This window comes from Cricetulus griseus, chromosome 6 (genome assembly GCF_003668045.3).
Source record: "Cricetulus griseus strain 17A/GY chromosome 6, alternate assembly CriGri-PICRH-1.0, whole genome shotgun sequence".
NCBI classification, from domain to species: Eukaryota; Metazoa; Chordata; class Mammalia; order Rodentia; family Cricetidae; genus Cricetulus; species Cricetulus griseus.
In genome coordinates this window covers 9180163-9196574 of record NC_048599.1, presented here as the reverse complement: position 1 = coordinate 9196574, position 16412 = coordinate 9180163, and the positions used below count along the sequence as shown (strand labels likewise).

At 44.3% G+C, this 16412-nt stretch overlaps 1 protein-coding gene across 1 annotated transcript in view; it reads right to left on the bottom strand.

The window, feature by feature from the left end:
* Positions 1-7605, bottom strand: part of Znf217 (zinc finger protein 217) — a 40643-nt gene extending 33038 nt beyond the window's left edge. Inside the window, exon 1 of the mRNA XM_027423297.2 lies at positions 7269-7605. The gene's annotated coding sequence lies outside the window, so the exon portion shown is untranslated. The remainder of the gene's footprint in view (positions 1-7268) is intronic.
* Between the last annotated feature and the right edge of the window lie 8807 nt (positions 7606-16412).

Sequence of the window (16412 nt, the reverse complement as noted above, 5' to 3'; positions counted from 1 at the left end):
ACCAAGTCTAGTATGTTTGAGGATAGTCACTTTGTTCTTTCTGGTTTCTTGCCATGTCTCCAGCACCTAGAATAGTGTGTGGTACATAGTAGGTGCTTAGAGAACAACCTCCTGTGACCAAAAACAATATTTTTTTTTTTTAAGACTCACTATGTAGCCCTGGCTGGAACTCAAAGAGATCCACCTGCCTCTGCCTCTCTGGTGCTGGGATTAAATGTGTGCACCACCATACCTGGGCTTAAATATTTATATTAAGTAAGAAGTGGACGGAAAACCCAGGCGTATGTTTATGTAATTAAATAGAAGATCCAAGTGTTGAGACACTTGCTTCCTTCCTTCCACAACATGAAGTAAACGGATCTCCCCTTCAAGAACCTGCCTTCTATTCAGAGAGTTAGCTTAAGTCCACGCAGCCAGGACAAGCACTCTATAAAGAGGGAATGCCACAGAAGCTCTGAAGCTAGCTCTGGATGACATCAGACAGGACATCAAGGGACACATGGAATGCCTACAGGTTGTCTGTCTGTCTGTCTGTCTTCCTTTCTTTTTCTTCCATTCTTTCTTTCTGCAAAGGTTTGAAGGTGACGGTGGGAGCCCCAGAAGTTAGATCATTCCAGGCTTAGGGGCCAAAAGCTCAAGGAACAGGAAGACCAGCCTGGCATGGAAACCAGTTGAAAAACTGACGTAGGGCAATTTGTATCAGCTGCCTGAAACCTCCTGGCTAAGTGATGGGCACACTTACAAACTGGCTCTGTTATTAAGTGACCCATCTCCTCAGACAGTAGACCATCCAAGGCTGCAACCACTCAGATAAGTAGGTGTGTTCGATTTTCAGGTCACTTTTACAACTACAATGATAACTAGTAATAGAAGAAACAAAAAGGGCCGGGTGTGGTAGCTCACACCTTTAATCCCAGCACTGGGAGGCATAGGCAGGTAGATCTCTGTAAGCTGGAAGCCAGCCTAGTGGAGAATCCAAGACAAGTCAGAGCTATTGCACAGAGAAACCCTGTCTTGGGAAAGAAAAAGAAAAGAAACAAAAAGGAAAAACAAGAAAACATACTGGGATTCCGGCATTGATGGTGTATGCCTTTAATCCCAGCATCGGGAGGCAGAGGCTGGTGGATCTCTATGAGTTCGAGGCCAGCCTGTTCTACAGAGTAAGTGCCAGGATAGGCTCCAAAGCTACACAGAGAAACCCTGTCTCAAAAAACCAAAAAAAAAAAAAAAAAAAAAAGAAGAAGAAGAAGAGAGAAAAGAAAGCACCTGCCTGGGCTACAGAATAAGTTCTGAGTAATGGATTGTGTAAATGCCCTTACAGCCAGGCAGCTGGCACATACCTATAATCCCAGCACTTGGGAGGTTGAGGCAGGATTAAGAGCTCATGTAGGGCAGGTGGAGCTCTGTGATTTCAAGGCCAGCCTGATCTACAGAATGAGTTCCAGGACAGCCAGGGCTACTCAGTGATACCTTATCTCAAAAAAAGAAAAATAAACAGTTCATGGTCACCCTTGGCTATATAGCAAATGAACTCTATGAAATTCTGTCTTAAAATAAAATAATAAGCTGTTACAAAGAGAAACCTGTCTTGAAAAAACAAAAATAAATAATAACCTCCTACAGAAAATAGGAAATCCAAGTTGACCAAACTTTCTGACTTACTAACTTCTCTTATTCAAGGTTATCTGGCTGAAATGAAGCCATTTGGCATTTCAGATCCAATCAAAACACCAATAACATTTATGATGGGTTTGGGCCCTCAGCAATCACTTCCTGAATATGTCTTCCCAGTCAAATCAATTTGAGGCAAAGTATGGGCCCACCCCTATAGGAACCCCCTCCTTTGTATGCCCTTGATATTGACTTAAACTTCTGAGGTCCAAAACAAGGTTTCACCGGCCAACTGGGCCACCTTCACCACCTGGCTGTTAAGGAAACGGTACTTGGGAGACACTCACATTCTTTGTTGGAGGTTTGGACACACACCAGGCACCCCATAAAGGCACACCACTCCGGTAAAAAAACTACTGATTCTGGGCCTGCAATCCCAGCTACTGGGGACAGAGACCTGAGGATTACAAATTCAAGGCCTGCCTGGGCTACAACAGTATGAGTTCAAAACCAACCCTCTTAGAGTATATAGCCTGCCTTAAAATAGAAAAACGTACACGGAGCTGGGGAGGCATTGGGTTCAACGCCCCCAGTACTCAAACTGACACCCAATACCAATGGCCAAGGCCATAGACTCCCCCCAAGACATCACCCCGGGGCAGACACCCACAGACACTCCTTGTTCACTGGGGGGTTTGGGAGCGGGGCTCAGTGTCCGACTTCAGCCTGTGTCTGTTTACTGTGGACACTGTGTCCTGAGCTAGACGGCACATACCTTAACGCACAAACTCCAAGCACCTGCCAAGCTCAGGGGCATCAGACTTGCCTTCTGGACACTGGCCGGGAAAGCCAGCCGCAATTAAACCCCAAGCAGAGGGCGTGCCGACGGAAATGCGGCCAATGGGCGTGCAAGAACAAGGCTTAGCCCAACCCTCAAGGCGAGATCAGGGCGGGGCCGCACGCACCTACTAGTACCAGGCTCGCCCGGAAGTGAGCGCAGCAGTCCGCGTGGACTTCCGGAAGGTTCCGGGCAACCTTGGCTGCTCAGCCTGCCGGTTGGCTCTGGTTGGCACGGGGATCCTGGGTTGACAGTGGGTGGGGACCTCGGGTGGTTATCTGGCTAAGCCAGCGGCTTATGTAGCCCAGGCTGGCCCCCAGGTCACCATGCAACCGAGACTGACTTGTGCGAGTGCCGGGGTGGGGACACAGCAGAGTGCGTGCCACTGTGAGTGCCAGGCGAGAGCTCGCACCCCAGAGCACATGGCCAGCAAGCCAACATCTGCCCTGAGCCCCTTAATCTCTGCCCCTTCCCAGTGTCCCAAGACTTTCCGGACTCAATCCCCCTGATAATTTTTCTTTTTAATTGTTGATACACTTTTACAAAGACCAAGCCAGAGCTGGCCGCTGGTGGCACACAACGTTTAATCCCAGCCTCTGAGGGAGGGGTGGGGGAGGAAGCAGAGGCAGGTGGATCTCTGTGAGTTTTTAGGCTAGCCTAGGCTACAGACTGAGTTCTAAGACAGCCAGGGTTACACAGAAACCTTGTCTCGAAAAACCAAGGGGGAAAAACAAAAAAGTCAGGGCGCCTTCTTGAAACAAACAAACAAAAAAAAAAATAAGTTTTATTTATTTTGCTTTTTTGAGCCAGGGTTTCTCTGTGTAGCCCTGGCTGTTCTAGAACTCTGTAGCCTAAAAATTCACAGAGATCCACCTTCTGCCCCCAGAGTGCTGGGAGTAAAGGTGAGCGCCACCACGGCACAGCTGGATTTTTTTATTTTTGAAATAATTTTGCTTTTTTTTTTTCTTTTGAGACAGTTTTATGTTGCTGGCCTGGAGCTTCCTGTACAGAATTTGCAGTAATTCCGTGCCTCTGCTTCCTGAGTTCTGGGATTAAAGGCTTGTGCCACCAGGCCCGGCTTGAAAAATACTTTAAGAGACTGAGTTTTGTTGTCCTTCTAGAAGGGCTTACTTGGACATCATGGAAGGGCCAAAACACCTGATAATTGGACCAACTTTCCTGACCTGTTAGGGCGGGTTAGCCTGGAACTCAGATCCACCTGCCTCTCCCTCCGGAAAGCTGGGATTAAAAATGCGCTCCAACACTGCCCGCCCGGCTAAGAGTGAATTTAAAATTCAGATACTGGGCTTTTGAGTAGTAGAAATGATACATATGTAGGGAAAATGCCAAGGAATTAAAAAATATTAAAAATAAAAAAAAAAACTACTACCCTGGTCCGTGATGGTTGCTCTCCCCACTCCCTCACGAACGCCCCCGCACTAATGAGTTTCCTTTCTCTTCCTCAAAGGGGTGGGGGAGGGGTGCGGTCATAAACCTCCAAACCAACACAGCTGAGTTTCCTGCAACAACTTCGAGCGGGAGACACATCCCTTAAACGAAACAATAATGCTGGGAACAGAATGAACAGCGTGATTGGAAGCCCACAAATAAAAACAGTGTGTCCCCAAGAAAACAAAGTCGAATTTGCCTAAGTGGTTCTACCCAGCAGAGTGAGGCTGCAGAGGAAACCCTCTTACAGAAGGCTGCCAAAAGCGTTCGTGTTGCATCATGAACTCGGCCATATGGAAACAAATACAATACTCACTGTATAAAGGAAAATAAGAGGAATGATAAGTGGAGCGGGCGCTGCAGGCCTGGTCACACTGCAGAGTGGCCCCTGGACAACAAGGTCATCTCCTCCACCCTCCCAGGCCCGGGTGGAAAGCATTTCATTACCACATTTTCAACAAGTCCTCCGCTTTCCCTTTTAATCCAAGTCACTTTGTGGTTGTTTGGCAGTGCTCAAAGCCCATGTTTTTATAGCTTAAGAAAATGTGTATTTACTTTCAGAAGAGCACCGTCACGTGACTAGCTCAAGGCGGCCTCCCGCGGCCACTGATTTATAGGAACTCTGAAAGGCTCCGCCTTGAAGCATCTTCCTAGGGCCTCGCTCAGCCTTTGTAAATGGAGGTGTAAATTGGTACAGTCCGCGTGTACCATAGCGGGGAGACAGGCAAGGGCCCTACAGACTTCATACATCCGGATTCAGCAGTGACCGCGCTGGGAGGGAGCCTAAGGACCCAGGCCCGGAGGAGAAAGAGTTCTTAGGAGAGGAGATTGCCCAGCAACAATAGCTACAGAGATAAAATGCCCACGCTTCCCCAAGTCAAAGGAGTTATTCCACACTAGCAGGCACAGCCATTTTAAAATCAAAACTTGGACTCAGCCCCTCCTAAAGGGCTCAGCCATTAGGAGGCTTGAAGCTCTTACAGAGTTCAGATCCCAAAACCCAGCAACAGCCACTCACAACCTGCCTGTAATTTCTAACATGGGGTCCCATGTTATTCTGGCCTCACCTAGTACCTGCACACCTGTACACACACATACCCATAAATAAAAAATGAAATAAATCTTTTAAAGATTAAATCAGAGCGGGGCGTTGGTGGCACACGCCTTTAATCCCAGCACTAGGGAGACAGAGGCAGGCGGATCTTTGTGAGTTCCAGGCCAGCCTGGTCTCAAGAGCGAGTGCCAGGATAGACTCCAAAGCTACACAGAGAAACCCTGTCTCGAAAAACAAAACAACAACAACAAAAAAGATGAAATCAGAGCTTTATGTGACCCCTGTACTTCGAGACAAGAGGAGGGGTATCTGGAGTTTCAGGTCATGCTTGGCTACACAGTAAGTACCAGGACAGTTTGAGCTACCAGAGACCCTTACTGAAATTAATTAATAAATTAATTAATTGAAACTTTATTTTAATTTGTAGTAGCCCATTGGGAGATAGTTTTGATAGCAAATAGAAAATCCAAGATGTAGTTACACTAAGCCCAGAGGTGGTGGTGCATGCCTTTAATCCCAGTACTCCAGAGGCCAGTGGATCTCAGTGAGTTTGAATCCAGCCTGGTCTACAAATCAAGTTCCAGGACAGCTAAGGCTACTCAGGGAACAAAGTCTCAAAAAAACAAAAATTAATAAATAAATAATACAAATTAAGCTAGGCATAGTGACACACACGCTTACCCAGAAATTGGGAGACAGAGGCAGGATCTCTGAGTCTCAAAAAAAAAAAAAAAAAAAAAACCTACAAATCTTTTTCTAAGAAAGCAAAAAGATGATGATGAAGAATGCTGGAACACATGAAAAATGTTTAAATCCACCATGCAAATGGTCCAAGCCTGAAATTGCAGCCTTTCAGAGACTGAAGCAAGAGGCTCAGCCTAGGCTTTATAACAGAGAGAAAACCAAAATAAATAAACAAGAAATTTAAATCAGCCCAGCATCTCTGGTCACACCTTTAATCGCTGCAGTAAAGAGGCAGAGGCAAGTGAACCTCTGTGGGTTAAAGGCCAGCCTGGTCTGCAGAGTGAGATACAGGACAGCCAGAGCTACATAAAGAAAGTCTGTCTCAAAACACCTCCTCCCCTAAAAAAGAATAAAAGAAAAATCAGGCCAGGGAGATGGCTCAGCTGGTAAAGGAACTGGGTGCCAAGCCTCATGACCTGTGTGTGTTCAATACCCAGGACCCACAGGGAAAAGGGAAAAACTCACTTCCAAAAGTTGTCCTCTGGCCTCCACATGTGTCCCATGTATGTACATACACATAAATAAATAAATGTGAAGAACAAAGAAAGAATTGAAAACATTTTCTTATTAGGGAAATTTTTAGTATGGATTAAATATTATGTGATACCAACAAACTATCTGTAAAACATGGAATGTGTAAAATTCTTTAATAAATTATACATAACTATATATATACTTAAAGATATATACAGAAACCTATAGAAAACTGACATGATAAATAAAAATTTATAATATTTTCCCAAATTATAAAAGGAGAGAATTGAAACAGTTGTGGCTAACACATTGAAATTATAGAGCCAGGTGCTGGTTTGGAGAGGACTATTCTACTATTTTTGCTATTCTATTTACATGCACCTCAAATTTGTTCAGAATACTCTAAATAGTCATTTTTTTCAATAATGGGATATGAATGACCTTTTCTCTACTTCCTGTTTTTCTCTATTTCCCATAAACCTGCCAATAGCAACCTTTGAAACGAAAGATGTCTTTGCCCAAAAAGAAATTTAAAACTAAAATCTTAACAACCTTGTGAGATGTTTTCCTTGTTATGAAACTCTAGTGACTGAAAACTGGGGCTTGTTACTGGTGCATACAATGCTCTTTTGGGACAGCAATGTGCCATCAGAATCCACGCAGTAAGCATGATCCGATGATAAAAGGGCCAGCTACCCTGAACCCTTCCAAAGATGAGGGACTGTTTAAACCAGCACTTGAGAGGGCACACACACACACACCCTGCACCTCCTTCCTGCTTCTTAAACGTTAAAAGGCAAGACACTCTACTCTGGTTGTATTTCTAAACTTCCATGCAGTAAGCAGAGAGCTGGGCAGAGTTCTACATACCTCGGTGCTGACTCAGAAAGGAAGGGTTCCACATTCCTTAATTAGCAGTGTCAGAGGCATCCACTTCCGCCAGTGCAGTTCCCATTTCGCCCAACACGCAGCATGCTCAACACCCCAGAGGTCCACAAACAGGACAACGGTAAAAAAGCCTGGACCGTAGATGGTGCTGCTTAATTTGTTACATTCTGCTCTATTCTGTTAAACACCAATCTCTTTCCTAATGCTTACCGGATGAAGACGTCTGATCTTCAAGACTTCAGACATACCCCGAGTATTTGGAGATCACAGTAAGGAATAAACACTGGAGCAATCTGAAAATATAGCTGTCTTGGCAGGGTGTGGTGTTGCATGCCTTTAATCCCAGTACTGCAGAGACAGAGGCATGAGGATTCCTGTGAGTTTGAAGCCACTGTAGTCCATAGCAAGTATCCAGCCAGGGATACACGGTGAGACACTGTCAATAAATAATAATAAGAAGCATGATAATAATAATAACATAAAACAACAACAAAACGACTTCCTCAGCTATTCATAGGCAAATGATTGTAACCCTGGTGGCCAGAAGCTTCCTTTTTAGTACCAGTTACTGGAACCAAGACTATGATCTTTCTTCTTAAGACAAAGCCTTGAGGAAGATTTCCAAGTGAGATTACATGGCCATCCAAGGGGGCATACTTGATCAGATTGGGAAAGTAGGTGGCAAAACTATTGCATCTTAAAGGAAATATCATATTCCCACAGAACTTTTTTTTCCCCTTGTAAATACTAGATTCGAGCACAGCCACAGTTACTTAGAATAGAGTTCAGCGGACTCTGTTGTTGGTGTGTTTCCTCTTCTGTTGTTTTTGTTTGTTTGTAAACAAACAGAAAACAAACGAAACCAGGTTCTCACTGTGTAGTCCCAGCTGGTGAAATTCATGGCACTTCTGCTTCAGCCCCCTAAAATGGAATTACAGTCAACCTCTACAGTACTAATGTCTGAAGGAAAGAGCCACACCTCCTGGCCATGTTTTTTTTGTTTTTTTTGTTTTGGGGGGGTAGTGTTTGTTTGCTTTTGTGTTTGTTTTTCCAGACAGGGTTTCCTTAATCCCAGAGTGCTGGGGTCAAAGTGTGCCACCACACTTAGCCAGAGCTTTTAATAGAGAATGACCCTAAGGACACAACAGATCTGACAGGGTTTTTCATTGGTAAGCCATTTTGAAAAATATCATTATGTACAATGGGGGAGCCCAATCTTCCCCCTCCCAATGTATTGCCTTCCGTGGTCCTCCTGTGTTTGTCTGTTTATCTAGACACAGAGTTTCCCTCAGGCTGGTCTGGACCTAGTGATCCCCCTGCCTCACGGGTGTGCACCTTCATACTCACTTGCCTTGTTTCCCCACTTAAATCTCATCTTCCTCAAACTGTGTGCTTCTCTCTCTCTCTCTCTCTCTCTCTCTCTCTCTCTCTCTGGTTTCTTTGTGTAACAGCCTTGGGGGTCCTTGAACTCACAAAGCACTGCCTGCCTTTGCCTCCCGTGTTTTCGTCTTGGTAGATGTCTATTTCTAGTTTTGTTAACTGTACATAAGACAGAATGATTAGTACCTGTAATCTCCACACTTAAAATATAGAGGCAATGGGGGCTGGAGAGATGGCTCAGAGGTTAAGAGTACTGACTGCTCTTCCAGAGGTCCTGAGTTCAATTTATTATGATAAAGCTTGAGGGGAACCTTGTCAGATTCCATGGCGGCCAAGGTTGACCGAGGCGGGGATCAAACATGCCAGGCAGACAGAGGGAGAAAAGAGGCAAAGAGACACAGAGACAGAGAGAGGACAGAAGAGAAGAGGGAGACAGCAGGAAAGAGAAGAGAGTTTAAGTGGGTGGGGATCTTTCTTTCAAAGGGGTCCTTTGCACCTGCGTGCAGAGTACACAACCATGGAACCCTGGCCTGACTAGGGTACTGCGGGCAGGCCAGCATAATGTCTGAATCCTTACACAAGTGGTGGCGCACGCCTGTAATCCCAGCACTCCGGAGGCAGAGGCAGGAGGATCTCTGTGAGTTTGAGACCAGCCTGGTCTACAAGAGCTAGTTCCAGAATAGGATCCAAAGCCACAGAGAAACCCTGTCTTGAAAAGCCAAAAATTCCCAGCAACCAAGCCACCTCATGGTGGCTCACAACCATCTACATGCCAGAGCACTGTATATATAATAAATAAATAGATCTAAAAACAAAAAAAAGACATGCAGGAGGAGGCCAGCCAGGACTACACACACACACACACACACACACACACACACACATACACACACACACACACATATACACACACACATACACACACACATACCCCACCCACATACACACACACACACCCACACCCACACACACTTACCCTCTCCCCACACAATACACTCATACACACACACACACACACACACACACACATACACATACACACACATAACACATACACACACATACACACACACATACCCCACCCACATATACACACACACACACACACATACCCACACACACTTACCCTCTCCCCACACAATACACTCATACACACACACACACACACACACACACACACACATACACATACACACACATAACACATACACACACACATACCCCACCCACATATACACACACACACACACACATACCCACACACACTTACCCTCTCCCCACACAATACACTCATACACACACACACACACACACACACACACACATACACATACACACACATAACACATACACACACACATACACACACACATACCCCACCCACATACACACACACACACACACACACATACCCACACACACTTACCCTCTCCCCACACAATACACTCATACACACACACACACACACACACACACACACACACACACACACACGTTTAAGCCAGGCATTGAAGCCCATGTCTATTGGTGAAGAGGAACACAAGACTGAATAAAGCCAGCCATTTGGGAACTATTGGAAGGTCTTGCCTCAAAATGAGAACGTTTTAGGTTGGGTGTGGTGGCACATGCCTTTAATCCCAAAAGTGGCAGGTGGAATATTTACACAGCAGGTCTCAAGCTAAAACCAGGTAGTGAGGCCAAATCTCAAAAAATAAATAACAGATAAAAAAGTATACATATATGTGAGTACATATGTGTTCTTTATATATGTACATTTTGCATACATATTTGAAATATATTTAATTTATTTTGTTTTGTTTTTCTTCTCATTTATTTTGAGTCAGGGTTTCACACTGTAATCCAGGATGACCTGGAACTAAACAATTGTCCTGCCTCACCCCTCCAACCCCCACCCTCGAAGGTGCTGAGATTATAGTTGTGAGTGTTCATACCCCTCTGAATAATTTACTTAACATAAGAACTATGTGAGGTTTAACAGACAAAACTATGGCAAGTGAATGACCTCAGTGAGTTGAACAGGCCTTGAATTAAGGGTGTAAGCTAGCAGTTGAAAATCAGTTTAGAGTATTCAAGGTCCTGGCTCAACCACCAGCATGAAAAAGAAAAAGTATGTAGGTGAATACATGGATGGATGGATCCTAGAATTTTGATATTAGGGGATCATGTAAAACCCATAGTATGTCACTTGTCCTGACTCAGTTTCTCTTATAAGACACAATCATAGGCCAATATAGTGTCCTATGCCTGTACCCCAGCATTCTGACAGGCTCAAAAAACGGCCCCCTGCTAAGCTATCACCAGAATGGAAGTGTTAAGTCACAAACTTGGGGGTTTTTTTTTTTGCATCATTTGTTAGTTTTTGTAATCAGATCCTTTGGATAGACCTTACATATTTAATACAGCATTATTATTACACTGGTCCTAAGGGGATGGCTAAAGAAAAGAGTACTTGTAGGACACGAAACCAATGAGTTCAAATTCCAAAAACAAAAGAAAAACATGTGCAAATATAGCACATTATTGGAAAAGTCTTCAACTAAAAAAGTGAAATCTTTTTGTTTTTTTGTTTGTTTTTTTGTTTGGTTTTCAAGACAGGGTTTCTCTGTGTAGCTTTGGAGCCTATCCTGGCACTTGCTCTGGAGACCAGGCTGGCCTGGAACTCACAGAGATCCGCCTGCCTCTGCCTCCCTAGTGCTGGGATTAAAGGCATGCGCCACCAACGCCCGGCAAAAGTGAAATCTTTGCATTTCATAGAAATCCAGCTTGAAGTGAAATTGATCTAATCAGTATTTGGGGGATAATACTTGTATCAAACAGAAGTGTTGCCCATCAAAAAAAAAAAAAAAAAAAAAACCAGTTGTTGGTGGTGAGCAATGCCTTTAATCCCAGCAATTGGGAGGCAGAGGCAGGCAAACTCTGAGTTGGAGGCCAGCCTTGTCTACCCAGAGAGCAGCCAGAGCTGCAAAGAAACCCTGTCCCCCAAACACAAGCAAACAACAATGGGGCCTGGGTTAGCTCTCAGAACTAGAGAGCTCAGAACTAATCAACCATGGTGGATTAAAAAGCATTTTTTTAATTATGCAGAGTTAGGGATTTTGTTTAAATTATTTTAATGTAAACCTAAAGATGAGGATTAGGAGAAAAGGGGGTCGCTCAGAAGTGTGGGACCAGGCTCCTCAAGAGAGAAGAGCCAGAAAACAATTTTTATCCTGTTCTTTATTGTTCCTAAGCTAGTAAAAAACTTGCATAGTTTACTTCATCTCCAGGCCATGCAGAACATATCAACCATCAGGGAGACACTAAAATTTAAACCTATATTCTAAATTAAATTTTTAAAAATTTAAACCTATAATGAGTCAAAGCTCTTTTTTTTTTTTTTTTTTCTTTCTTTCTTTTGGGTTTGGTTTTGTTTTTTTCAAGACAGGGTTTCTCTGTATAACCTGTCCTAGAACTGGCTTTGTAGCCCAGGCTGGCCTTGACTCACAGCAATCCTGCTCCTGCCTCTGCCCCTGGAGTGCTGGGATTAAAGGCCTGTGCCAGCACAGCAGTTACAGTTCAAATCCTAGAGACTTTTATGTCCCTGGGTTCCGTGTAAAGTATGCAAAATAACAACAACAACAATAATAATAAATAATTCAGAGTCAGGGACTGGGGATTAATTTCCTACTGTGCACGAAACCTTGTGTTCTCCCCTTAGCACCACATAAATGGTAACCCAAACCTTTAATCCCAGTGATAGACAGTTGGAAGCGAGGCATTTAGAAGTTCAAGGTCACTCTCTGCTTTGTAGATTATTTGAAACCAGCCGAGGCTACTTCAGATCTTGTCCCCATGAATTAATTAATTAATTCTAAAGTTTACTGTCTGGGACGAGGACACCTACCACAGCTAGTAGATTCTGCTCTGTTCATCTAGAATCCAGTGGGAATGGCGCTCATCTGCCGTCCGCCATTCACTGGAGCCCTCTGAGCAACTTTGCCATGGTTGGGGCTCAAGCACTGCTCCTTTGCCAGCCAGCGGTGCCTGCAGAAACTGCAGATGTTGACGGGACTGTTAGATAGCAACCTTGGGCCTCCTGGCCCTACTGATATTTCTTCACCTATCTTCATTGGTTGTGGCTATTTCCTTAGTCACAGACTGGCAGTTAATTGGGAGGCTGTCAATAGGAACTGTGAGGATAACGAATTATTAAAGCAAGAACACCAAGTATTTTATACGATCTTTCTTTGGGGGGGACCTATGATTTTTTTTTTTTTCTGTTCCTTAAATTGTAGGTGATTTCAGAATAGTGATCTAGTGTTTGCATCTTTCCCAGGACATTTGAAGGTTTAAACCCTCTGCAAACATTTACATTTCTGAGCAGCCAGCAGCATTTAATATCTTCAACACTTCCTAAGATTAGGGGAAGGAGGAGAAAGCTTAGGGAGACTTGGCAAACAAGCCTGCCATAATCTGGCAAGGAAGTGCCGAGCAACATTATCTGGGTATGAGTTTATTGGAACATTTGAAAGCAATTAAAATATCTTTTCTCCCCCTTATTTTTTGTATGTTTTAAAGCACACACAGGCGTAGATCTGAAATCTGCTTTTACTGTGGAAATGGATTATCAAACTGATCAGAGATGTTTCTACCTCTCCGGTAGGATGTCTATAATCCATTTTCAATTTCCTTATTGTCCCTGTAAGAATTGTTACCTTGCCTAGCAATGGTGGCGCACACTTTTAATTCCAGCTTTCAAGAGACAGAAGCAGGGGGATCTCTGTGAGTTTGAGGCCAGCCTTGTCTACATAGTGAGTTCCAGGACAGCCAGAGCTACATAGAGAGACCTTGTCTCAAACCAAACCAACCAAACAAACAAAACCCAAGTGTGGTGGTGAAAGTCTGTAAATCTACCACTCCAAGGGTGAAGACAGTAGCATCAGAAGTTCAAAGCCATCTTCTGCTACATAACAAGTTGGAGTCCAGCCTGGCCTATGTCAAACCCTTTCTCAAAACTAAGTAAATAGGGCCTGGGGTTATGAGACCCTTGGTTCAATTCCCAACACAGCAAAAATCAAAATAAAATGTAAATAAGTCCTTGAGCAGTGTGTGTGTGTGTGTGTGTGTGTGTGTGTGTGTGTGTGTTCATGCATGTGGTCTCTTGTGCCACAGCCTACATGAGGATCAGAGGTTGTCCCTCACCTTCCACCAAGTGGATCCCAGAGACGCAATTCGTCAGTCTCCTCAAGAAACTGGTTATACTGAGCATTAAGACCAGCTGGTCCTTGCATACTCTAAGTCTGCCGTTTGCCGACCTGTTCTGCAGCTTTGCTTTTGAGTCAAGTTTTGTTCTTTCTTTCATTTTTGTTTTGTTTTTGAGAAAGGGTTTCACTATATTGCCCCTGGCTGGCTACATAATTCAATTTGTAGACCAGGCTGGCCTCGAACTACCCAAGAGTCTCCTGCCTCTGCTTTGATTAAAGTTTATCGCTTGGCAAAAATAAACAAATCCAAAAATGAGTTTTAAATTAAATGCGTTCTCTTCCCGAATAAGTGTGGCCCTCGTTCATCCCGGTGTGTCCTTGAACTATTTCCAATGTATACTTGACAATTTCAGGCTTTGTGTGTGTGTATGTGGTTTTGTTTCTTGGCTCCCCCCGCCCCCCACCCTACCGGCGATTCCAGTTTCCCTTGCCCGGATTAAAGGAACACTAAGGGGCGGGCTCAGGGCGTCCTCGCTCCTGCGTGTCCATCTGTCTGTCCGAGTCTGCCTTGCAGAAGGATGCGGGGACCCTCTTCGACCTTGGCTCCACGCAGAGGCAAAGCCCACGAGTGGAAGCAGAGCCAGTTCCGACCTAACCCGGCAGTCCCTAGGGACAAAAGTGTGGTTGTGCAATTTTCTCAGGGAGATGACCCGAGGCCAGCGGCATGTGTGCCGGCCACACCGGAGGCTGTTTCTGGTGTGTTTTGGGTTCTCCACACTCAGCACTTAGGGCCTGTGACCGTCGTCTCAGGCGACTGTATTTTGAGAACGTGTGGTGGAAATTGGGATTTTTTTTTTCTTCTTCTTCTTCTTCTTCTTCTTCCTCCTCCCCTCCCCACGCGTCTTCTGCCTTAAAAACAAGATAAGCCTGTATGCAAATAGATTCCGGGTAACCTCAGATATATCCTCAACCTTATTTACTGAATTACAGAGTCTTCCTGGGACCCGACTATATTCTGTTTGCATACCTATAACGTTACCGATATTCCATGTGTGATCACTGAAGAGGGCTTCCGAGTTACCGCCTGGAGGCTGCTTTCTACCACACCAAAGGGCATGGAAAAGGGAGTCCTCCGGGTCAGCCTTGGGAGAGCACAAAAGAGACGGGGTTTTCTTAGAAATCTTTTGTTGTTGTTGTTGTTGCGCTTTAAAAATTAATTTCTCTAGATTAACAAAGAAAGTAATGGGTTTCCTTGTGGCATTTCCATCTTCCTGAGTCATGGTATTTAGTTCTTATTGGTTCAGAGATATTTAGGGAAGTTTTAAACCTGAAGTGAGGGCCGGAGGGGGTGTGTGACTGACTCAGTAGCAGAATGCTTGCCTAAATATAAATATAAATATAAATATAAATGCTTCGCCCCAAATATAAACTTATTAAATTAAAAAAATGGAAATGTGGCCAAACGGTTTAAAAGTTACATTTGAAATAGTTTTAAACATGTAGTTTGTATGTTTAAAGAAACATACAGTGTGTCATTCCTATAAATACAGCTACTCTTCTTTTGGGGTTAGAAACACTAGTTTATTGAGGAAAAAGTATACTTTTACATGTTGAGTAGTTTAAGATGGAAAAACACCCCTCACCCAAACTCCTGTAAACAACCCTAATTAACCCCATTGGGTAATAAACAAAACAAAATGGACGTTTAAAAGTAAAAGGGGGACTTTTTGGACGCTGGGAGAGTGGGGAGTGAGTGAATAGGACCAGATGCATTGTATACATGTCTGATAAGGTCCTAATGCGACCCATTATTATAAACAATTCATATAGGCCAATTAAAAGACAAACTAATGAATAACTATCACAAGAAAACTAAGAAAAATAACAAATAAAGCAGAAAGGCCAAAAAGAAAAGAAAAAAAGAGAATGACGACCTCAGAGCAGGCGTTTGTCAGAGAGAGGAGAAAGCCTGAAGGAGGGAGTGTGTGACAGTTTATGTTCCAGGAGACACGTTATCTATCAGGTGGATGAACTCCCTCTGCAGGATGTAAACATGCTTTGGAGACGCCTGGGTTGCTCCAGGATGTAAACACGCGTGGGGATGCTGCTCCAGGAGCTCCGTATTTAAATAGCTTCTCAAAGCCAGTTCTTCCCCAATGCCAATTACAGCACTTTTCTGAAAGAAACACTGAGTGGTTTATGAAATCATCAGGATTTCAAAACTTGCTCTCTCTCTCTCTCTCTCTCTCTCTCTCTCTCTCTCTCTCTCTCTCTCCTCTCTCTCTCTCTCTCTCTCTCTCTCTCTCTCTCTCTCTCTCTCTCTCTCTCCTATGCCAAAAGCAGACATGGTAGCCTAAACCTGGAGAGGCTGTACCGGAGTGGGGATGGCTGAGGGGGTGAGGTGTCCAGCTAAGGCAGAAGCTCAAACCCTCCCTCGCCCCTCTGGTCCACCATGGAGGGGCTTATCGCTGTATACCCGGGGCCTGTGATTAACTAACTCGGGTGCAGTAACTATTTGGCCATACCCCTGGCCGGCCTCCAAGTTTCATGTGGAACTGTAAATGGGCGTGGCCCCCAGATAGGCTGGCCTGTGTTCCTGGGAAGCCTCACATACAGCCTCAACCCTGCAGGATTTGGCCAGAGATGGGTAACAGACCAGAGTGATCTGTTTCATACTACTGCCTGAGCTCAGGCTAGCACATGGTGACCAAAAGACAGTCAAGGAATAAATGTGATGAAAGAGGTGGTTTTTAGCTTGAAACAGTCTCAT